We start from the raw sequence: 25,447 nt of genomic DNA on the forward strand, positions 1-25,447 counted from the left end.
ACAATTCCTCCATACTTAAAACTCCTTCATAAATGAATTTTAATTTTTATACAGCCAAATTTTCTGGATAGACCATAATTATTTAACAACTATACTGTTGTGACCAACATTTTGGATATAAATTTTCTTTGAGTTTGAGGGTATCTCTTTAGGAAAATGAGGAGAATCTATACCTGTATCTGTATCTTTATTCAAGTACATAATTCATCTTTAAAATACACCTATAACTGTTGCTTCCAAGTCGATTCTGACTCACAGCAACCCTATAGGACAGAGTAGAACTGCCCCACAGGGCTTCCAAGGAGTGGCTGGTGGATTCGAACTGCTGACCTTTTGGTGAGGTTGAGCTCTTAACCACTGCACCACTAGGGCTCCAAAATACACCCACTTCTCACTTATCAACTATCTCATTATCCCACGTTTTGCATTTATATCGATAGTAAAAAATCTACTATCTGACTATTTCGCACATTAATGACATACAGTAATGAACACCAAGGTGCGAGATGAGAGTAACACTGGCTGTGACGGTTAAGGTTATGTGTCAACCTGGCTGGGCCATGATTCTCAGTGGTTTGGAAGTTATGTAATGATGTAATTTGGCAGTTATGTAATGATAGAGTCATCCTCCATTTTGTGATCTGATACAGTCATCCTCCAAACAATCCTCAGCCATCAACCAGCTACAGTTTTTCAGATGATTCCGAAAACACAGAAAAGTTATCATCTGAGGGTTTTATATCTGATTAATTTTGTTGTCCTGTATTGTATTATTGTAAAATATGGTTTTGTACTGTATTTAATACCTTGAGTTTCCACTGAAATGTACAATATTAAGCTTACATCAAGAAATAATAAGATTAAGATGATTTCATTCGTTTCATATCATCTCTTGCACATTGAGTATGGTAGGCTAAAGTAAACACTCAAACAGTCTTGGTTAGGCCTAGGCTACCCTAATTTTTGCATAACACCAATTTTTGACCTGGTCTTTGGAACCTAACCATGTTGATAAGTGAGGAGTGGGTATATCACCAAACCGAAAAAAACAAAACAAAACATTGCTGTCAGGTCGATTCTAAATCATGGCAACCCCTTGTGTTACAGAGTGGAACTGAGCTCCATAGGGTTTTCTTGGCTATACTCTTTACAGAAACAGATCACTAGGCCTTTCTTCTGCGGTGCCACTGGGTGGCTTTGAGCTGCCAACCTTTAGGTTAGTAGTCAAGTGCAAACCATTTGTACCACCCAAGGACCTTAAAATATCATGAGGGATTTTAAATCGGTACAACTACTTTGGACACTGTTTGGCAGTATCTACTAAACTTACCACAAACTTACCTTATGACTCAGCAATCTCATTCAGAGATCTATACCCTAGAGAATATAGTACATTTGTCCACAAAAAGACATGTACAAGAAAGTTCATGGCAGCTTTATTCATAGTAGCTCCAAGCTGGAAACAGCTCAAATGTTCATCCACAGGAAAATGGATAAATAAATTGTGGTATATTTATAAGATGGAAAACTACATAATAAAAAATAATGAAATATTGACATGCACAATGACATGGGTAGGTCTCTTAGAAATCATGTTGAAAACAAAACAAAAAAACAAGACATCGAAGAGTAAAGACTGTATAATTCCATTTTTTTGAAGTTCAAGAGTGGATAAAACTGATAGAGATAGAAATCAGAATAGTGGTTCCCTCTGGATGGAGGTAGGTGGTTTTTGACTGAGAAGAGCATGAGGGGATCTTTTGGGTTGTTAGAAACATTATGTATCTTGAACTGTATTTATGGTTATGTGGGTGTATTCAAATATAAAAATTCACCAAGCAATGCATTAAGATTAATGCAGTTATTCTACTTTATTGTACATACGATATACCTCAAGTTAAAAATCTTGCCAGTAATGTTCAATCTCAACATCATCAATCCCAGTACGTCATCATATTAAAAGTAGAACTTCAGTCTCTTTTGCACATCGTGTACCCTTCCTTCCTTTCTTCCTTCCTTTCTTCCTTCGTCTCTTCTTTCCTTCACTCCTTCCTTCCTTCCATCATTCCTCAAGCAAACATTCACCAAGCACCTGCTGCATGCCAGACCCTTTGTCAGAGCCTGTGGATATAACAAGGAAAAGGTCAGGAGCTTTGCCCTCAAGAAACTCATGTTCCAGTTGTTGAATTACAGGAATAATGTAGGTATGATCCCTGTTTCTATTTCTTAGCAACACTTCATCCACTGAGGGACCATAGCCTTGAAGGAATTGCTTTTTGCATAGATAACAACATGACCCTGGCATAGACAGTCCACAGGATGCCTAGCTGGGCCTTCTGGGACTAGAGGCCATCCTTGGGCCTCATCGAGTAGGGTTCACCTGAAGGGTAGGGCAGGTCTTGACTCATGAGAACCACTTAAAAGATAGGTCTGTGAAGTGGGAAAGGGAGGAGGGCAGCATGGTCTACTGAAGAAAGTTCAGACCTTGTGTTTCAGTCCTAACTCACCCCTAAATTGCTTCTGTACCCATTTCTACCCTGGGCCTTGGTCTTCTTATCTGTAAATGGAAAGAACTGAGCTAAAATGACCTCTAAGTACACTTCTCTGGTGGTTTCTGATTCTTTAAGGCGGTTTGATTCCTAATCTTCTTTTAAAAGAATAAGACCTGAATAAATAAATAAAACCTGTTGTCATCGAGTTGATTCCGATTCATGTTGACCCCATGTCTTACAGAGTAGAACTATTCCATAGGGTTTTCTTGGCTATAATCTTTTATGGAAGAAGATAGCCATGCCTTTCTTTCACAACACCACTGGATGGGTTCAAACTGCCAAACTTTAGGTTAGTAGTCAATTGCAAACCCTCTGCGCCACCCAGGGAGTGGAGACAAATTCCACGGTGTCCTATTCCCTCAGCCTACTTTAGTCCTGGGATTTTCTGCCTTGTGTGCATCTCTGTCAGGAGCCGTGATGGCGCAATGGTTAAGAGCTTGGCTGCTAACCAAAAGGTCAGCAGTTCGAATCCCCCAGCCGCTCCTTAGAAACCCTGTGGGGCAGTTCTACCCTATGCTATAGGGTCACTATGAGTTGAAATCACTTGACGGCAATGAGTTTTTGGTTTTGGTCATCTCTGTCATTGACACTGACATTCTCAATGGCCATCTTCAGTAGCAACTGGATCCCTGGTTTTCCAAAGGTTTGAGGTGGCTGCCAGCATTGCGAGTCCACTTTGTGGATTTAAAGATACGGTCTGAAGATAAGACCAGAAATTGTCCACGTCTCAGCAGGTCTGTGCACTGTCCACAGGTTCTGGCTTCCGGCTGCAGTCAAAACACCACAATAGCAAACTTTTTCATGGTATTTTAGGAAGTTTCCTTCTTGCCAAAGCCAGAAACTTAACAATTAAAGCAACAGAATCGGAGGTATACTGTGAAAACCGCAAATAAGGTCTGGGTTGGATTGGACTCAAGGTTTACACTGAACTGGAGGGTTTCTGAAAGGCATTCTGTTCCCATCAGTGGGAGTCGCTATCACCTCTCCCAGTTTCCTGGGCTCAGCCTGTAGGGTGCACCTAGAGGCAGCACTTTCTCTCCATACCTTGGTGGTAGATTAGGAAATACTTGGCAGTTACCAGTCTCCAACAACTCAACAAATAGCCAGCTCCTGGCATTTCTTCTTAAATTCTCTTCATTTTCTTCAAAGCACTTGAATTATATAATGTCAGAGCTTGTAGTTTCCTTTTAAAGCATTGCCTTTTTATCCATATTACTGATGAGGAAACTGAGGCCCGGCTATGTCTAAGGAAGCACATTGAGTTATTTGGAGATATAAGCAACTAGACTAGTTTTTTTTTTTTTTTTTTCTTTTCCCAACCAAATCACCCTTCCTCTTGGAGGTGTTTTCCCTTTTTCTTTCAATTTATAAATTTATCTACCAATAACTTCTACCTCCATCTGTAATACGATAAATAATCAGCTGGAATAATAAATGGACAATCTGTAAGAACTAAACTCTGGCAGAAAATTTAACAATAAAATTTAATATATATTGAGTGCTTTCTCTTCTCCAGGCACTTTATAGGCACCTTCTCCTTTTATTCTCAGAAAAACCTGTGAGGTAAGTATTGTTCATTCTCTTCTTTATACAGGAGACTAAGTCACAGTAAAACTAAATAACACAAAATTGCATAGCAGCTAAATTGTAGACATAAGATTCAAATCCAATTCCCTTTGACTCTGGTGTCCATGCTTTTAATCACTTTGATAGGTTGCCTACTTTCAGATCAGAAATGCTTGCAGGTGACTAATGAATAGGTCAGAAATAATTTTATCTAAAAGCTGACCCTTAAGTGGAAGATACCTGAGTAATCCACACCTACATAAAAATATTCCTTTAAAGATTTTGGATGCTAAGACATGGTTCCTGCTCTCAAAGATCTCTCAAGGTTGCCAATAGTGCTTCTCAAGACTGAGGTGAAGACCAGTTTTTATTTTTTTTTAATTTCCAACCTGTCACATACTGATACTTTAATAAACTATAATAAAAATTATTAACTAGAAAAATGAAGTGAAAAAAGACATACACAACAGAAGTCCAAATATTTTATTTCATTCATTACAAAAAATTACTGTCAAATAGCTATAAATGGTCACTTAATTTCAGTTTCTGTACTTATCTCATCAAGGATTGATAACAGTGCATAAACAGCACTTGTCCACAAATTACTTATGGAGGAACTTATTGAAGAGGCATATGTTGGTTTTTTAACAGCAAACGTGAGTTAACATTAATTTGAACTGCCCAGGCTTCCATTGTTTCTGTCTCTTTTTTTGAGGAACTAGAACGTAGAGCAAATGGCAAATCCCAAAGGCATTAACATTTGGCTGCCAATAATTGGTATAGTAGAATTACAGTAATCTTCGGAATCAGGAGTTCAATCTGGGGTTGAATTCCAGAAGCTGTGTGCCTATCTGCGTGACCTTAAGCAATTCAGCTCTCTCTCTGAACCTGATTATCATCGTCTGAAAAAGTAGGCTAGAAAGTCTTATCTTACAGGGATACTATAAGACGGAATGTTACTGAGTATAGAGATCACTTAGCATAGTGCCTGGTACATCACAGTCACTCAGTCAGTAAATGTGAGTCTCTTTCCTTTTCTCTTGGCAGAACTTTGACAGCTGTCGAAAGCTGCCAGCAGAGTACCAGACCACCGCAGAATCTAAAAATGTACCCTCTCTTAATTACCATTTGGTTTGGAAGGAGACTGACTCATCTTTAGCCTCAGCAGCAGCAGGGTCTTGTCTAGATAGAGGCGATTTTGGGTCACTAGACATGCCCTGGAAGTCTGCCTCTTCCCAGCATGCTCTGGGCTGCTGCCACATTGAGGCCATTTAGACTCAGCAAAGTAAATACTGTTAACATGCCATTTTCTTTGAAAAAGCTGGGCTTTGAAAGAGTCAAACAAGGGGTCCTTACAAAGCAAATTCAGTGTTTCGCATTACCCTGGATTTACTTCAAAAGAATCAAGCACTCTGCTAAAGACTCTAGCACCATCTTTGAAAATCTATGAAATCTTGATGTTCCAGGGCCTTGGGAAAATAAGTCATGTTCCCCATCCTCTTCCCACTCCATTCAGAAGGGCTTTTTTTGGACATTAAAATAAAAAAAAGAAAACAGTTGCCTTTGATGCAAATTTACGGCGACCCCATGTGTGTCAGAGTATAGCTGTAGCTCCATAGGGTTTTCAATGGCTGATTTTTCAGAAGTAGGTTACCAGGCCTTTTTTCTGAGGCACCTCTGTGTGAGCTTGAATTTCCAACCTTTTGGTTAGCAGCTAAGTGTGTTAACCATTTGTACCACCCAAACCAAACCTGTTGCCCTTGAGTTGGTGCCAACTCATAGAGACCCTATAGGACAGAGTAGAACTGCCCCATAGGGTTTCCAAGGAGCACCTGGTGGATTCAAAATGCCAACCTTTTGGTTAGCAGCTGAGCTCTTAACCACTGTGCCACCAGGGCTCCTGTACCACCCAAGGATTCCCTTTTTTTTGGACATGCCAAGTAGACCAATTGTCTTCCAGTTGATTCTGACTCATGGCAACCCTTGTGTTGCAGAGTAGAACTGTTCTCCATAGGGTTTTCAAGGCTGTGAGCTTTCGGAAACAAATTGCCAGGCTTTTCCTTCAAGGTGCCTCTGGGTGGGTTCGAACCTCCAACTTTCCCTAAGTAGTTGAGTACTTAACTGTTTTTGCTAAATGCTTGGTTTTTAGATCTGGGTTTAAATGCTAAATTCATAACGCCAGTCATGTGTCCTCGGGGTCACATGTATGTAAAATGGGTTTAATGCTATAATTTCAGTTCTTGAAAGGAATGAATGTGAAACTGTTATACAACCCTCTCTCCCTCTCCACATTCTCTCCCCAAGTGGTAAAAATGGGTTAGAGGTACAACAAAATGTCTTGAGGCCCATGGCTCAGTGAGGAGAGTATCAGGGATGTTCTGCTTCCCATCTAGAATACCAAGATTATTTCTGGGCAGATGGAGTACGAGCATTTACTGTCTAGAGGGTCTACATCAAAGTCTAGTTCCACTGCCCGTACACCTCGTAGTTTTCAGTTCTGAAACATGAGCACAACTGCTGAGTTTAGCGTGACTGAACAAGGAAATAATTTGCTCATCATTCTTTAAAGGGACTCTGAACTTACACCAATAACAAGGAGTCTGTGTTTATCTGGAATCTTTCTCTAAAAACTTTATGGCTCAACACTGGCCTGGAAAAGAGGGATGTTGAGTGATGGGGACCACATGGCCCTAGGAATGTGACTGACTTCATGCTTGCTACATGTAGGATGTGCTTTTCTGATTTCTTCAATAGAGCGTTGCACTGGCCTTTAACTATGCCTTCAGGAGAAGACATTTATCAGCCTGGCTCCTAGAGGATGGGTGCCCAAGCAGAGTGTTCAGTAATATCAGCTTTAGACTGGCGCTCTGTAGAGAACAGCAAACTGGGAGTCTCTGGGTGGTGGAAATGGTTAAGTGCTCAGCGGCTAACCAAAAGGTTGGTGGTTTGAGTATACCCAGAGGCACCTCAAAAGAAAGCCTGGCAATCTACTTCTGAAAAATCAGCGAATGAAAACCCTATGAAGCACAATTTTACTCTGACACATGGGGTCACGATGAATCAGAATTGACTTCACAGCAACGGGTAACTGGTAACTGGTAACCAGCCATTTATACCTTGCACAGGTCAATGATTTCACGCCATGCTCTGCTGTTTTGATGCCCAAATGAGCTTTGAAAACATGACCAATCTGCCTTAGGCTGTCTTGTGAAACATCCCTTATTTTCTGACCTTGGTCTTAGCATCCTTTCTGCTTCAGAATTTGTCTCACAAGCAGCTCTCCACCCTGATTCACTGATGCTTGGCGTGACTTGTTCAGGTTGAGTAAGTATTGAGCTGGTGGGATTGGAGGTAGAGTACCTCTCTTGAAATCAATCAGTGAATATATTCAGGAGCTGAGTGTGGTTGTGAGAGGATATAAGTAGAAAGGAACAGTCCTTGCTGTTTTTAAAGTAACCATAGGACTTACCATGGACACGTCTTGAGTTCTCCGCTGTTTATGTTGTTGACTTGATCTTTAGCTTTTGAAGGGGATGAGTGTCTGAAACATGTTCTCTTAAAATAGTCAAGAGAAAGTTTCCCTTTTCTGGGCTAAGGTAGGAACAGAGGCGTGGGTAACCCAGAAGGGCATATAACCCCCAAATCCTTGATATTTATATTTTGAATTTATGATGATAATGGCACAACAGGTAGAACACATCCCACTGGAAAGATGCAAAGCAGTCTATGTGGGATGCAGGGCTTTTATAACCATTGTTAAGGATTTGTAGGCAAATTTGCTCTCAATAATTCATGCCATTATGTGTCACCTTGGAACCTGGAGCAACTGAACAAACAACCAAATGGTTAGAAACTAAAACCCTTCTGCAGAAAAGTGGAACTTCCTGTTTGGAGGGCTATTTGGTTCAGTGGGAAGAGATGGACTTTGCACTTAACCTTGTTACATGTGGCAGGACAAAAGAAAAAAATATCAGTTTTAAAGAACTGTACCTATTTTATATGTTTTTGGCAGAGTTCATCTTTAGAGGCATATTGCTGTTTTGTTGTAAACACATTTTAATGGACTATTGGTTATTCAAATATAAGGCCTTGGACCTAAAATGAAGGGGAGATGTTCAAACAAGGAGAAGATAAATTGCTCTGCATAAAAAGTAAAAGGGATCCTCATTAAGAAGAGATTGGGGGTTAACTGTGTTTTACATTCTCTAGAGGCAGAAAACCTAGAGACCTAGAGTTTGGGGCTCTAAGAGACAGATGAAGAGAAAACTTAGAAAGAAGGATTCAGATCTGAGTAGGAGTCCAGTAAAAACAAACAAACAAACAAATAAAACTTGCCCTAGAGTCGATTCCAATTCATGGTAACCCTATGTGGGCCAGAGTAGAACTGTGCTACATAGGGTTTTCAGTGGCTGATTTTTCAGAAGTATCACCAGGCCTTTTCTCCAGGGCACTTCTGGGTGGACTGGAACCTCCAACCTTTCAGTCAGCAGCTGAGCTCATTAAGTGTTTGCACCACCCAGGGACTTGTGAGTAGGATTAGAGCCAGCAAAATGGTGGCAGAGGTGGGTGGTGGGAGGGCAGGGAAGGAACAGAGGGAGGGCTGTGGCTCAGCCACATTTCCCCCCACACCAGTGCTTCTCCCCAACCCTTCTCCTTCTTTACCTCTGCGTAGATTATGTCGGGAGAGGAAGGAAAAAAAAAGAGGAGGCAAAAACCTTGACTTGACCAAACTTATATCTTGAATTGGCCAAGGTTACATAAAAAAGCAATTTAATTTGTGACAAAATTAATTAAATTTCATTGAAATAAAGTTACATCTTTGCCCCTCTTTGAGTGAAATGTCTATGAAATCCATACCCACACTCATGGCATCTGCTGGATTCTCATCTAAATTTTGTGATTTCTGTGCTTATTTTGTTCCCTGGATTTTCTGATATGCTAGAATAGCTGTATGCCCCCAGACCTCCTTGTTCTTTCCCATCATAGTTGCTTTCACACTCTATTGTACGCTCTACTGTAATTGTCTGTTTACCTGTCTCTCCTCTTGGACTGCCCGCTTGGTAAGGGTAGAAACTCTCAAGAGCACATCATATCCGCAGTCCTTAGCAGAGGGCCAGCACACAGTGGGTGCCAAATAATTGCTTGTTGAGTGAATGCCTAAAATAAGGAGGAGGAAGTGGCTAGGAGAGGAGCAGCAGTCAGAATGGGAGCAAAGGAAGGATGGACAATAAGCCTTAGGGAAGAAGGAGACCATTGTTTGAGTTAGCACAACTAGAACAGAGAAGCAGGTAGCATGGCTGCAGAATATGAGGACAAGAAAGTTCAAGACAGGCTGGAGAGGGCAGAAGGGAAGTTTCCACAATCCCATGTCAGGCACCAGTCAGTTGGCAAATTGTTGTTTCCCTTTGATTGGCTACCAGCCTGGTGAAAGGCTGTATGTGTGTGGTGGAGGGAGGGGGGAATAAAACAGGATAGTTTGGGGGCAAGATGTTTGGAGTCTTTCAAACTCTCCCCGGAGAACAGGTGGGATGCCAATTCCATGAACAGTGTTATCCTCCTGAGCAGCTGCAATCATTTTCTTATCATTTTGAGATCTCTTTTAGAGTGTTCTGCCAGTGTGTCAAGCCTGAAGCTTTGGGAAAACCAGAGCTCTCTGCCACAAATCCTCAAACATCACCTGGCTTATGTTATTCCCTCTTCCAGAACCTTCAGTGGCTTCCTCTTGCCGCCAAGATTTATTTTGAGATGGGGCTTGTTTAAGGCTTCTCACACAGTAGTTATGAGAGGTATTTGAGGCCCCTTGGAAAGAAGATTCCCCCTTCCTTACAGATTCTGTTATGAAGGTGGAAGCACTGGGAACAAAGTCCTTGGTGGATGGAAGGCAACAGGAGGCCATTGCTGGTCAGAGACTCGAGGATGTTGTGCGATAGTGAAATGGTGAGTGGCTGACCAGGCATCGGCTCTGTGGCAGCAGTGTCTCCCCCTGTGGCTTCCTCTTCCTGCTCAGCCCCTCGGCGTGGCTGGAACCTTCACATGGCTGTCTATCCCTTCATGAGTTAATAAATATAAAACTCCTTAGAGCAGTGGCTGACTGGGAGTTAGCACTTAATAAATGTTTGCTAGTCTTTGCATTTACAGTTATTTTCTACTCTTTCTGTTTCTTACTGCTCATGTTTTTGCTACCTTTAGTCAAGTCCCTGGGTGGCTCAAATGGTTAAACACTCAACTACTAATCAAAAGGTTGGCGGTTTGCATCCTCCCAGAGGTGCCTCAGAAGACAGGCCTTGAGATCTGCTTCTGAAAGGTCATAGCCTTGAAAACTGTACAGAGCAGTTCTGCTCTGCACACATGTGGTCGGCACGAGTCAGAATCAACTTGACAGCAATGGATTTGTTGTTGTTTATTGAATCAACATGTCAGTCAACATGCAGCACGTTCGAGGTGAATCTGTATGGGGTGGTATCCAGAAGGTTTGGTGAGAAAATTGATCCTGTGTGAGTCTGGAGTAGGGGGAATGGAGAGTGGTGGGTGTTGGGGTCCAGTGTGAAGATCAGATGACAATGGCTTACCTCTGCTGCAGGACTTAGCCAGAGAGATGTCAGGCAAGTGAGGCAGGTGCCCACCAAGCATTTGCTGATTAGATTTGCTGGTGGTATTTGAACTGGGCTTTGAAGCAGTATGAAAACCCTGGTGGCATAGTGGTTAAGTGCTACAGCTGCTAACAAAAAGGTCAGCAGTTTGAATCCACCAGGCTCTCCTTGGAAACTCTATGCGGCAGTTCTACTCTGTCCTATAGGGTGGCTAGGAGTAAGAGTTGACTCAGTGGTAAGGGGTTTGGTTTTTTTTTTTTTTGGTTTTGAAGTGTGGATAGAATAATCTGCCAATCAGAGAAAGAGATGTTGAAGGTGTCAGTTTCTCTGCTGGAGAACCAAAGAGGCAGCAGAGAGAAATAATTCTAATTATATAAGAATGTAAACCAAATGGAAAAAGAAAGAACAAAAGTGTGAGAAAAAGCATGGGAGAGCCTTGCCTTCCAGATTTCTGAATAAGCTTTACTCATGCCATGGGGCTTAGAGAAAACCCTGTGGAAGTCAGATGTGTGCGATGTCACTAAGCGGGTGGTCCTCCCACACAGAGACATCGTGCCCACCCACCAGCACAAGGAGAGGGCTGAGCATGGCTCCTGGGGTTGCTAATAGACTACTGAGTCACCCATGTTTGCTCTGAAGCTGCATTCCTGAAACATAATGTTGGTCAGGATGCCTCCCTGCCCACTGCCTATAGGATAAGTCCAGGCTGTTTGGCTTGGCAGGGTGTATCCCTGTCTATCTCTCTGGCTTCATCTGCACCCCTTACCCATCCCCATGCTTGCTATGATCCTGTCTTACAGGGATGCTGATCACCTCCCAAACACACCATCTTTATTCTACCTCCAGGACAATATACATGTCAGTCCCTCTAACCAAAAAATAAATATATAAACCATTTGTTGTTGAGTTGACTCTGAATCATGATGACCCCATGTGTGCCAGAGTAGAACTGTGCTCCATAGAGTTTTAAAGGCTGTGCTCTTTCAGAAGCAGATTATCAGGCCTTTCTTCTGAAGCACCCCTGGGTGAACTCAAACCGCCAGCCTTTCAGTTAGCAGTGGAATGCATTAACTGTTTGCACCACTCAGGGAATTCACCAGTCCCTCTACCTAGATTTCCCCTGCACCCTTATATGCTTGTCAAACTCCTATTCATCCTTCAAACCCCAGTTCAAATATTCCTTCATTTCAGTAGCTTTCTCTGAAGCATTGCAGTTCACCACCAACGAAAAGCAGAATTGAATATTTTATCCCAATTGCTCCCATGTTATTTCGAATCTAGTCCTATGATAGCATTAAAATAACATGCTGCCCTTACATATGTTCTTTATAAAATTGTGGCATTTAAGGTCATTCTCTCATTCAATAAATATTTATTGATTACCTACTATATGCCAGGTACTCAGGCATACATCTATATTACTCATTGCAATCTCAGTATCTCCAGAAGATCGCACAGTTTCTGGTTCAAACAAGTGCTCCAAAGTATTTGATAAATGAATGAATGAATGAAATCATCTTCCCAAGACTCTTCAACTTCCCACCCTAGACCTGGTTTGACTACCTTAAAACACAAGCACCCTGAGCTCCTAGGGAAGATGCCAGCACTCTTCTCTTGGACTTGCTGGCTTTCTACAATCTCATGTAAGCCAGAGAATTTTATGCAGTTTTGTGGAGAAGTACTTTGTCTGGTGGTCACCCAGTCTTTTCCATTATGAAAGCTTGGGTTCCTGTGGTTCTGGAGGTTGAAATGAAGTAGTCATATCATGAGTCATCGTACCCTTAGTGGGCCACGAACAAGCTGCTTGGCTCAAACCCTACCAGTGGGACCACTGACCACCCATACCTGCCTTGCTGCCTGTCTGTGTCCTGTTGTAAACCTTGCATCAAGGCTGGAACAATTTGGGGTTTTTCTAAAAGTACTCTGCACCAGTTTTAAAGACAACTTTCAAATGGGGTTTGAGGAGTAAATGGGCAGCCATATAATCACATTCTCTTCTTTGGGAGAGACATAATAAGCTCTCGTTTGATTTGATTATGAGTTGCTTGGACCATGTGTTTCTTAGGCCCTTGGCAGTAATTAAAACCTTTCTATAAAGGGTGACTAAAAATTTATATCCCTGATTTCTTCTGATCAGCACACCTGACTTAGATATCAAAATGACTGTCAGCTCCCTTGAAACAGCCTCCTTCCAGGTAGAGCACTTGCTTGGGAGTCAGAATACTGGGCAGTAGTAGTGAGTTTTACCAGAGGGTGACATTGGGCAAATCACCCATCTCTTCATTTATAAAACTAGAGGTGATACTTACTTTGCAGGGATCTTTTAAAGAGCAAATGAAGCAATGAATATAAAGTTCTGGGAACATACCAGTTGCTGTTGAGTTGATTCCTACTTATGGTGACTCCATGTGTGTCAGAGTAGAACTGGCTCCATAGGATTTTCAGTGGTTGATGTTTTGGATGTAGATCACCAGGAAAAGGAGCCCTGGTGGCACAATGGTTGAGTCCTCAGCTACTAACTGAAACGTAAGTGGTTCAAACCCGCCCATTGGCTCCATGGGAGAAAATACCTGGCAATCTGCTCCCATAAAGAGTACGGCCTAAGAAACCCGATGGAGCAGTTCTACTCTGTCATATAGGGTAGCTGTGAGTCGGAATTACCTCAACAGCACACAACAACAGATCACCAGGCCTTTCTTTCAAGGCTCCTCTGGATAGGCTGGAACCGCCAACTTTTCAGTTGACAGCCAAGAGCCTTAACCATTTGCACCATCTAGGGACTCCTCTTGGCACTTAGGACATAGTTAATAAATACAAATTTCCTATGTTTCTTTGGAAATCATGTACTCTTTCCGGTAATCCTGGTTTGCCCTCTTTGAAAAGGGCTGTCAGAGTGACATTATAGTAACTATCAGCAAAGTAACATTATAGTAACTATCATTTATCGATGATCAGGGGCACTTCTTTCAATCCCTGGGATTTTCTGGGAAACATTGGTGATACATTCTCTCCTTTTTTTTTTTTTGTGACTGCCCTCAGAGCCTACATCTTCACAAGGGAGGGCCTGTGCCTGACCAGGGGCCGCATTCCAACAGCTGAAGATGTTTCTTGCCTCTCCCTCGACGACCCAGTTCAGCTTCACCAAGCCTCATAGCACTGTTGGGGTGTTCAGTGGGCCCAGTGAAAAGCATGCCACTCCCCTCTGCCTCAATTTTGAGTCATTTGAGAAACCAGATAAAAGTGTCACTGGATGGAAAACCAAAATACCACTTTGAATATTGATAGATCTAGTGTGAGGAGGTAGCTTAGTGTGAGACCCAAAATAGAATCTCTAACTCCCTAGGCCTAAGTCTGAGTGAGGGCAAATTTGGATTTACAGAGCGGATACATTTACCCAAGCTGCTGCTTCCTTCCCAACTGGTCCAGGTGGAGAGAGAAAAAGAAAGAAACCTAATCTGACAATTTTAAGATATGTGAGAGAATTAACTCCATCTAATTGAGATCAGTGGCTGTAGTCCACTGACAAAGTAACTCTCTCCACCTCCATCAGGTGGAGTGAAGGGTGGGAGAAGGGGTCAAGGGTGTCGATGGTGGCCCACTTGTAAGATGACACCACCTGTGGCACCTGAGTCCTACCTAGCCAAAGCCAGGCTGTAGCTATACAGGAGGTTATGGGCCTTCTCCTCATCCCCCATCATTAGTGGGGTCCTGTCACTATAAGTTTCACATCCATCCTGTCCCCTTATTCAGAAAGGCAATCAGCATTCTGAAGCTGCTCATTCTCTCCTGGTATTGCCAATTCGTCTCTTCCTTGTGCCTGGTTTCCTTCTCTCTACCCAGCTTGTGTTGGTGCCTTGGTTTGGCTCTTAACGGGACTTTCAAATATTTCTTGGCTCCATGCTGTTGCAGATGGGCCCTTCCCAGCCCACTCCTTCTCGTGGCCAAGAACTTCGGTCCTCCATGCCTCTCCAGAAGAGTTCAGAAGCCGAGGCGGCTGAATTCCCACCAAGACCGTGAGGAGCTGGAACAACAATAAAGACTTGCTGAGTCACCTAGTCTCACACAGCGCCTGCCTGCCAGGAAGCCCTGGGTCAGAAGGAGAGGGAAACCACTTCTCAAAAGGCCAAGGCCAGCCTGAAATGCTATGCTCTGCCACTCCCCAGCAGGGCGACTTCTGCGAAGGCTGTCCTTGGGCAGATGACTTTTGTCCCTGTTTAAAACACAAAGAAAAAGGACACAAGCCCCTGGAGTGACTAAATACTGAGCAAAGTAATTTCTTCAGTTACTCAGAGTTGTTATTTTCCAGGAAGAGAGGCCAGTGATTAAAAAAGCTAAACAGACACTTTGTAGAGTGGTTTAAAAACAAAACTCTGCATTTCGTATTACTGAAGTGTCAATATGTGATTATGCTCCTTATAGTTTTCCCAGCCTCCATTTAAAGCAGGTAGCCAGGTTTAATTAATTTCACATTTCATGAAATTTTGCAATGTAGAAAATAGAAGCTGCTAGAAAACCATACCTTTTTTTATTTTCTTTTGCCTTTTGTTAAAGCTTTAACTGAAAGTATTGTGCATGTGTCCTTTGGGGAAAGAGGAGATGGAAAATGTGAGCAGAGAACAGGTGGGGCGTCTAGGAGAGCAAAGGGCTGTAGTTCCAATGGCTAGCCTAGGCTCATGTCCTGCTCTGTTTTGCTCCCTGGGAAATTGACCAAACCTGGGAGTGGTTGATTGTTTGGTGTGCATAGAAAGCAGGGTTCTGGGCACTGCGGTGGCTGAGAGTCCCACACCCTCCTGTAGTATGGAAGCAGCTGGACTTCCATGGAAGCTCCATGAAGGAGCTGCTTCTACCGCAGATGGTGAAGATGTTCATGACAACCACAGTGGACTGGAAATTAGAGAACCATCCCCTTTTCAGTCACCAAAAAGGATCCCAGATTTTGATGTGGCCTTGAAAGGAGGGGGGCTACGAGATTGAGCTTCTTGCCATCCAGGAAGGATGATAGCTCAGAGTCATATAAAATTTGATTTAAAGAGAAGTCAGAAATGTAATCTTTCTTGTGCACTTGCAGATGTAAATTGAGACTCACACTTTCACATATAAAATAAATTAAGTCTTTAAAGATAGTTACTTTGTAGAAGGATCCTCAATGGGAGTCTCATAAATTAGTAGCTTTAACCTTAAAAAATAAGAGTTGGGCTTTTCCTTCGTTTTAGCTAAAATGCACTTTCTTCAGAAGAATTCTTATGCAACACATCGATATACAATTCAACTAAAAGTGGAGATGTCCTGTTTGATGTTGGTGGCATCCAGGGCCCTCGTACTCAGCCTCTTCCTCACATAGACTGACCCTAAGTGAGATCTGTGAAACCCCATGGCTTTGCGGAGCAATTCAGAAGCATGCTACAGGTCCTAGACTCACTTTGCTAAATACGTGCCTGATACACCAAGTAGCTAGTACCTCAGGGTCATGCCAAAATTCCTCAGCACTACACTTAAGGTCCTTCATAATGTGGCTCTCCCTCCCCACCCAGTGCCACCCTTTGCTGCTCGCATCCATCTTTGTGTTTTGAGGGCCTGCTCCAGTGTCCGCCTCAGTGCCTAGTACAGAGCAGGTGTCAAAAAATGTCAAAGAAACTAATATATATTGTTGGAGGAAGTCATCTTGCAGCTCAAACGATTCCAAGAAATAGCACAAGATTTTTGGCATTACAGAGAAAGTGAGAACAAATTAAGCTTTTCCTTTATTTTCTCTCTTAATTTAGAATGGGGACTTCTATACCACAGTTGGGACTGAATACAAGGAATTACTTGCATCATTCACTCTACCTCTTCCAGCCTCACTGGGTGTCTGTGTGTGCGTGCGCGCGCGCACACACACACACACACACACACACACACACACATATACACTGTGTTTGCAACCAATAGAGAAATCAGAGAGACAGGAAATCAAAACAACTGTTGTTTTGCTAGTAATGCTGGATCAGAGAATGTGGCTTGAACCAGCTTCCTCCACCTTGTCCCCAAGTCTAGACTTTGAAATGAGTTGCCTTAGCTCTGTAACGAAGCTGACTCAACCAGCAGCTAGCTAGTCTCAAGGAAACATGGCCATCTCACCACTGAAAGGCCTCTTAGTAAGAACAGAGAGAAGTGAGTCTCTGGAGCTGCCTCTGGGCTCTGGCCCAGGTAAATTCCACTTGGAAGCAGATGCAGAATATAACACACACACATACATACCCCACCACACCCCACTCCACCCCACCCCACCCCAAAAGAAAGAGCTAGAGAAAAGCTAAGACTGCTTAGTGAACTCTCTGGGATGTGGGAGGTATAAAATGAATGAGGGGTCTGCTTTCTAATGTTTATGAATGGATGCTACCTCCCAGTTTATAGAGCAGGGTAGAAAACTTAGGAAGAGGGAGAATCCCCTAAGAGTCATTTTTTAGTAAATGAAACCCAATTTTATTCCTGAAAGGCCCCACATGGATCTCTGTGTCAGTCAGACATTTTGAACTGTGGTTTTTATGTTTGTTGACAAGGACAAGCCCTCAGCTCATTTCTGGCAGGGTGACTACATTTGGTGGGCACTGCATGATGGCTGAATTCTACAAAATGAAATGAAACCAACCAAAAAGTTATGAGGGCTGTGTTTACAAATGTATAATAAGGTGCATTAAATGCCCTAAAAGAATTTGGCTTTAGCCCTAGCGTACACAATTAAGCTCTAACATACACAAAACATGAAATGTATAAGTAGAAATTAGAGACTGTGAACAGAGGGGCAGAGATGCAATGCAATAATGGAAGTGAAGAGGCACAGGGCCAAACAACCTATTAGGTCTAGGAAAAGCATGAGCACAGTTAAACACCAACATATAAACTAGTCATCCAATTCAACGTTGATTCAACATTGCCCCCTAAGAGCAAGGTCCTTAATCCTGATAATTTCCAACGGGGGAGGCCTGTGGAGACTGAAATTGAGGGCTTGCTAGAAATTATATATAAGGAATACAGCTGGGTAGGATCCACAGGGAATGAAGACACAGGATGTTAGAGATGGCTCACAAGGAGAAAACTGGTGTGCCAGCCAGCCTTCTTGGTGGCAAGCAAAGGTATCCATCTGTCTCGAGAAAAAAATAGATTTTTGTAATTTGTGGGAGCTGAAGAAGTAGATTTAGTGAACAAACAAAATTTGACTAGCATTTGGAAGCCAGCCAGCAATAGCAACCTGGCCAGGACCACACCGCCACTGGTAGACACTATTGTACCACTGCTGTTAGACCCTGCGTGACGCTGTAGTTCGTCACGGCAACCGCTGAGCACGCTGGACACCATACCAGCTGCACGCCAGCACCATCAGTTCCAACCTTTCTTCTTTTTTACGTATCTTGTTTCCACTTCCTGGTAGGAATGTGTCTTTGGCTCAGTCTCAGTTAGGTACCTATGCCCAGGCTGCCGGGGAGGGAGGGGAGACTGCCCTTCAGTTACCATTAAGAAAGCACACAATAAGAAATGTTCCCTTTTCTCCCCTCGTCAGAAGGAGAGTCAAACGACAGGCAGTGAAAATTCTAACAAAACTCATGGCTACACTGGTTGAGCATCTTGAAAAGATTCAGCACTCAAATGCTAAAGCTAAATGGATCTGAAAATATTAATAAAATGCCACAAAACCAACAAGAGTATTTCTTTAAGTCTCAATGAAGGCAGTATATATTTAGCTTTACAATCAGGTTTTTAAAACCGAAATTAAGTTACGTGGCTTCTTATATTGAGAAATTATAAACTGCCTAGCCCATACCTCCTTTCTTAATATTACTTCTCCCCCTTCTCTACCTATTAAACCAAAAAACCTAGTGCTATCAAGTGGATTCCTACTGATAGCAACCCTATAGGACAGAGTAGAACTGTCTTATAGGGTTTCCGGGGCTGTAAATCTTTATAGAATCAGACTGTCACATCATTCTCCAGTGGAGCACCTGGTGGGTTCAAACTGCTAAACTTTCGGTTAGTAGTTGGGCACTTTAACCATTATGCCACCAGGGCTCTCTTTCTCTACCTATTAGTCCTTGCAATTTCCAACTTACATGCATTATGTGGAGAGTAAGTTCTGGTCAATTCAAGTCACTAGAGGAAAAAAAAGAAAAATCAAAATGGAGTAATGATGCAGTTTATATTTTTTTGATCATGTGGCTTGGCTCAGCTCATATATTAACAGGTAGATTGCACTAGTTATTCTTGCTAAATGAAACACGAGGTAATAATAATAGATACTGTTTATTGTTTACTATGTGTCAGATGCTTTTCACACATTATCTCAGTCAATCATCTTGACAACTTGGTTGAAACAGGCATGATTTTCATTTTAAAAAAGGGGAAACTGAGGCTCTAAGAACATACATGACTTGTGCCAAGATTGCAAAGCTGAACAATGGGCAGAACTGAGATCCTAACCTCCTTCTATATAACCCAGAAAGTCCTTCCACTGTGCCTACACCTCTTATGCACATTGCTGCTATTGGTAGGTGCCCTTGAGTCAGACGCATGTACAATAGAACGAAACACTGCCCAGTCCTGCACCATCGTCACAATCCTTGCTGTTTGAGCCCATTGTTGCAGCCACTGTGTCAATCCATCTCATTGAGGGTCTTCCTCTTTTTTGTTGACCCTCTACTTTACCAAGCATGATGTCCTCCAGGGACTGGTCCCTCCTGATAACATGTCCAAAGTACCTGAGATGAAGTCTTGTCATCCTCGCTTCTAAGGAGCATTCTGGCTGTACTTCTTCCAAGACAGATTTGTTTGTTCTGGCAGTTCATGGTATGTTCAATATTCTTTGCCAACACCATAATTTAAGTGCATCAATTCTTCTTTGGTCTTCCTTATTCATTGTCCAGCTTTCACATGCATATGAGGCGATTGAAAATACCGTGGCTTGGGTCAGGCACACCTTAGTCCTCAAAGCGACATCTTTGCTTTTTAACACTTTAAAGGGGTGTTTTGCAGCAGATTTGCCCAATGCAATGCATCTTTTGATTTCTTGACTGCTGCTCACATGAGTGTTGATTGTGGATCCAAATAAAATGAAAATCTTGACAACTTCAATCTTTTCTCCATCTATCATGTTGTTGCTTATTGGTCCAGTTGTGAGGATATTTTTTTATGTTGAGGTGTAATGCATACTGAAGGCTGTAGTCTTTGATCTTCATCAGTAAGTGCTTTAAGTCCTCTTCACTTTCAGCAAGCAAGGTTGTGTCATCTACATAATGCAGGTTGTTCACGAGGCTTCCTCCAACCCTGATGCCTCATTCTTCTTCATATAGTCCAGCTTCTTGTATTATTCGCTGAGCATACAGATTAAGTGTGGTGAAAGGATACAACCCTGACACACACTTTTCCTGATTTTAAACCACCCAGTATCCCCTTGTTCTGTTTGAACAGCTGCCTCTTGGTCTATGGACAGGTTCTGCATGAGCACAATTAAGTGATCTGGAATTCCCATTCTTTGCAAAGTTATCCATAATCTGTTATGATCCACAGAGTCGAATCCCTTTGAATAGTCAATAAAACACAGGTAACATCTTTCTGGTATTCTCTGCTTTCAGACAAGATCCACCCAACATCAGCAATGATATCCCTCATTCCACGTCCTCTTCTGAATCCAGCCTGAATTTCTGGCAGTTTCCTGTTGATGTACAGCTGCAATCGCTTTTGAATGATCTTCAGCAAAAATTTTACTTGTGTATGATGTTAATGATATTGTTTAATAATTTCCACATTCTGTTGGATCGTCTGCCTTTGGAATGGGCACACATATGGATCTCTTCCAGTCAGTTGGCCAGGTAGCTGTCTTCCAAATATCTTGGCAGAGATAAGTGAGCGCTTCCAGTGTTGCATCTGTTTGTTGAAACATCTCAGTTGGTATTCCGTCAATTCCTGGAGCCTTGTTTTTCGCCAATGCCTTCAGTGCAGATTGGACTTTCTCCTTCAGTACCATTCGTTCTTGATCATCTGCTACCTCCTGAAATGGTTAAACATCAGCCAATTCTTTTTGGTACAGTGACTCTGTGTATTCCTTCCATCTTCTTTAGATGCTTTCTGCATTGTTCAATATTTTCCCCATAGAATCCTTCAGTATTGCAACTTGAGGCTTGAATTTTTTCTTCAGTTCTTTCAGCTTGAGAAATGCTGAGCGTATTCTTCCCTTTTGGTTTTCCAACTACAGATCTTTGCACATTTCATTATAATACTTTGTCTTCTTGAGCTGCACTTTAAAAACTTCTATTTAGCTCTTTTACTTCATCATTTCTTCCATTTGAATAGACTTGAGTCAAAGTTCCTCTGAGGGGTGTTGGCTTCCTGCACTAGCACATTCCTTTAAAGATAAAAGCATCACTCTCACAGGTTTCTTGGCAGAGATGATGGGAATCTTGGCTTCACACTGAAACAGGATTGGCTTCCAGGAGTGGGATTGGCAGAAAGGGGAAAAAAGAGGATCTCAGATTGCAAGAGGCAAGCAGGGGCTAAACAAGACCACCTGTGAGGATGTCTTGGCCAGTGAAATTGCATTTGGCCAAAGTTGCCTTCTTCACAGCAGATGGGAACTCCAGAATCATATGACACAATTTGCCTTTTCTTGATGATTCCTTTTGCTTGTGTGATGTTTCCCGGGTTTCTTATCATACAAGCATTGACTTTAGAAGTGAAAGAGATGAAACTTGTTATACATTTTGTGAAATCATGACCATTTTGCCTTGGCATTGGTTTAAAAAATACTCAAACTGCATTGCAATTAAACTGGAAGTACAAATAAATTCATGCCAAGCAAAGTGCATTCTATGCCCCAAGACACCAAATACATAAAACCCAATAGTGCTGTAATTCTTTATATACAGTACTGAATTTTTTTGGATTTTCTTCTCCAGAGAGAATATACAATATAACGTTGTGTTGTTGTTAGGTGCCGTCGAGTCAGTTCCTACTCACAGTGACCCTATACAGCAGAACAAAACGCTGCCTGGTCCTGCACCATCCTCACAATCATTGTTATGTTTGAGCCCATAGTTGCAGCCACTGTGTCAGTCTGTCTCACTGAGGGTCTTCCTCTTTTTTGCTGACCCTCCACTTTACCAAGCATGATGTCCTTCTCCAGGGACTCATCAATATAGTACAAGGTTTGAATCTGCAGAAAAAAGAACAAATTAAATTTAAGGCTAGAATGATGTGACTCTTCTCAGATTTTTTCTAACTATGGAATTTATTTATTGAATAGTCAATAGCATAACCATACCAGAAATCAAATATGTTAATAAAATGAAAAACCACAAATTATTTTAACATTTTAATAAATCAAATATGCTAATTATTTGTTTCTTTTTCATATAGAGACATGGTATATTCAGCTTTTCTCCCTTAACCCTATGTCACAGACATTTTCCATATAAATATGTAGTTTTAAAATGACAATTTTATTTGCTGCATTAAATTCAATTGAGGAGATATGACATGATTTATTTAACCAATTTTCTATCTGAGGATTTTAAAGTTGTTTCTAGTTTTTCACTATATGGAAGGCGTTGTAATAAATTTAGTTTTGCATTTAACTTTCTACACTCCACCCCTACCCTTTTAGGGAACTATTTCCTTAAAATAAATTTCCTGGAGTTGAGCCACGTGGTCTGATGAAACGAACCATTTTCTTGCTCTTGGTAGGTATAGCAAGATGGCTTTCCAAAGAAATTTTATCCATTTACACGGCCACCAGCAGTGTTTCACAAGCCATTTTTATGACAACCTTAGCGGCGTAGAATGTTCCAGATCTCTTACACTGACGTTCTTAAGAGAAGATCTATCTAATTAAGTCAACGGTGGTCAAAAACCCCAGCTCAGCTATTGTGTGACTGCATCGTGTGAACGCGTAGAGTCTGATTATGAAATCACAGCAGTAAAGGAGATGTCAGAGGCCTTTTTAGTTTGATCTGTCCCTCTGTGGCAGGTGTTGGATTATTACCCATATGCCAGTGCTTAGGGGACACAAACGAGTAGAATATGTTTGTCAAACATGTCAGACAGAGTTCCCATAAGACTCGGCCACAAAATGCCGACAAAGCTGGAATGCAATGGCCTGGCTACTTGCCTGCCATCCCCTGCAAGGCTTGGGCGCCTATGAAAGGAGGGGTATCTCCTGGGTATGCTACAGGCCCTTCTGGGTTCCAGAACTTTGCTTGGACACCTGGAATTCAAATTTCCATCACAGCTGAACCGGAATAAACAAATGCACCCCAGGGCTGCCTTCTTCTATTTCATTCTCTGAATGTGTCGTTTGTAATGTTGAAATGTATTCCACTAGAATGCCATTGGACATAGAAGTTACCAGGGGCATTGGGAACCATCTAGCCTAATCCCGCATTTGAAGAGGAGGAAACTGAGGCTCAGTGAGTGGGAGATACTAATAATGCCTGGCTCTCTTGACTCCCAGCATGCTGGGAGTGCCCGCGGCCTTCACACATTATTTTAGTGACGAAATAATCTTTGATAAAAACTGATTCTGAACTGCCTTGCTAAACTAACTTATTAGTGGACTCTTCCTTGTTACTGGTGATTGTTACTAGTGTGCCAGGCAATAATTGCAACACCCACAATGGGAAATCATGGACATTTATCTCAGAATTTTCTATAGTTCAGTCACAATAATGAATAACGTTTATTAAGTGCTCACCGTGTGCCAGTCTTTGTTCCAGGAAATGTGCATGAATTAGATCATTTACTCTGACAGTTTTCTAAAATACATGTTTTCATTATCTTCATTTTACAGAGAGGTAAACTGATAATGGTTTCTTAAATAGTATATTAGACAGTAGGCTAAATCATTCTAAAATAATAAACAATTCCCAAATCTCACTGACTTATAACAGGAAAGCTTTATTTCCCTGTCATTGTAGGCTAACTTCAGTTCTTTTCTCCAGGATCCAGATTGAAAGAGTAGCCCTTATCTGTCACCTTGCTGGTATGTTGGCAAGGGGAATATTGTGAAGGCAGAACACGCAATGGCTTTTAAAGCTACAGCTTGAAAAGCGACACACGTTCCTCCCTCTGTATTTCATAGGCCAAGGCAATAGCATGGCCAAGCCTGACATTAATGAGGTAGGTATGAGCTACTCAAGCAGGGAAAGCCCAGTGAATATATTGAACAAATACTAAAATCTGTCATCAACAGCAACACACTAATGGTCCTACATCAAGTAAATTTTGGAGTCAGGATTTGAACTCAGTCTGATTCCAGAGCCAACACAATGAACTTATTTGCTTTACTCTCTCAATGATCAGATGCTGGAAGATGTCCTTGGAACCTAAGTTGAACTTTGGAATCTGTTCTTTTTCCCCAGTAGCAAATGCTATTGTGAATGTTAAGCATGCACCCATATTTTTTCAAGTCAACTACTTTACAACATTCACTGAATGCCTCCTTTATATGGGAGTACTTTCTAGCACATTTCTCTTTTTACTTTGCATGCCATTTTTGTCTGGGTCAAAGAGAAGATCTCTACAGTCACTTAATGCTCCTATGCATGAAGGCATCTTTAAAGACCTCATAGACTCTCAGCGTGATCGGGGCCTCAGAGGATTACAAGTCTAGCCAATGCTGGAGTCCTCACTATGTGTTCCAACCGGGAAGCTGTGCAGCCTATCCTGGGCATCTCTAGCACCCACACCCCAGGAATGTTCCATTTATGGATGGCTCTGACTATTGGAAAGACTCACTTTGAGTTGAGTCTCCCTTCCTCAGCTTTCAGCTTTCATTCTTGGGGTTACATTTCAGAACAAATGTTTATATATATCCCAGCTTTTAATTTTATTTTAATCAGGCATTATAATCCCCCTGGTCGTCTCTACTCTAGCCTAAAAAGGACCCAATTTCTTCCTAATATGATATGATTTTGTGTCTCAAAGCATCCCAATTGCCATTTCTGACGGCACTCTGGTATTATATCTTTAATAAAAAATGGAGTTTGGACAATGTTATTCACTGCCGTCTTTTATTCATAATATTGGAATTATAACTACCATAATAGAAGTGTCATTTAGATTTAGTGTGATGTAATGATCTTTTCTGCAATGAATTAAATTTATTTGTCAATTTCCATTGATACAACCAATTTTGGTATTAAGAACACTCATAAGTCCTGAGTGGCTAGGTAAGAATATCCCCAAATCCTTTAATACATGTTCCAGAAATTACTACAAAATAACAAATACTTTACTCTTTTGATAAGTAAAATGGTTTTGCTTTTTTGTTTGCTATTTACATTTAATAAGACTAGTTTGTATTCAAATATAGAATATATTTGTATATAGTAATATATATACAATATAATAATATATTTGAATGTATATATATTTATACATATTTAGTGTGTATACATATATATACGCACATTATATTTATAATATATATATGTTTGGATGAATATATTTGAATATAGGTGTATGTACACATATATGTATATTCTATATTTGAGTACACATGACATGTCTTTTCAGTAAATGTTTGACAATATTCTGTTTTTTTTAGTTAGCTTTTAATTTTGAGGACTTTTTGATATGTAGACAAACTCAAGGTACTTTCAGAAATTGTTTGAGATGTTTTATAGACTTTAAGATAATATTCATTTTACTTTATAACTTCACCACTGAGCTAAAAGGGTATCTGGGGGCCATACTCTCGGGGTTTCTCCAGTCTCC

This window comes from Trichechus manatus, unplaced genomic scaffold, assembly GCF_000243295.1.
Source record: "Trichechus manatus latirostris isolate Lorelei unplaced genomic scaffold, TriManLat1.0 scaffold00016, whole genome shotgun sequence".
NCBI classification, from domain to species: Eukaryota; Metazoa; Chordata; class Mammalia; order Sirenia; family Trichechidae; genus Trichechus; species Trichechus manatus.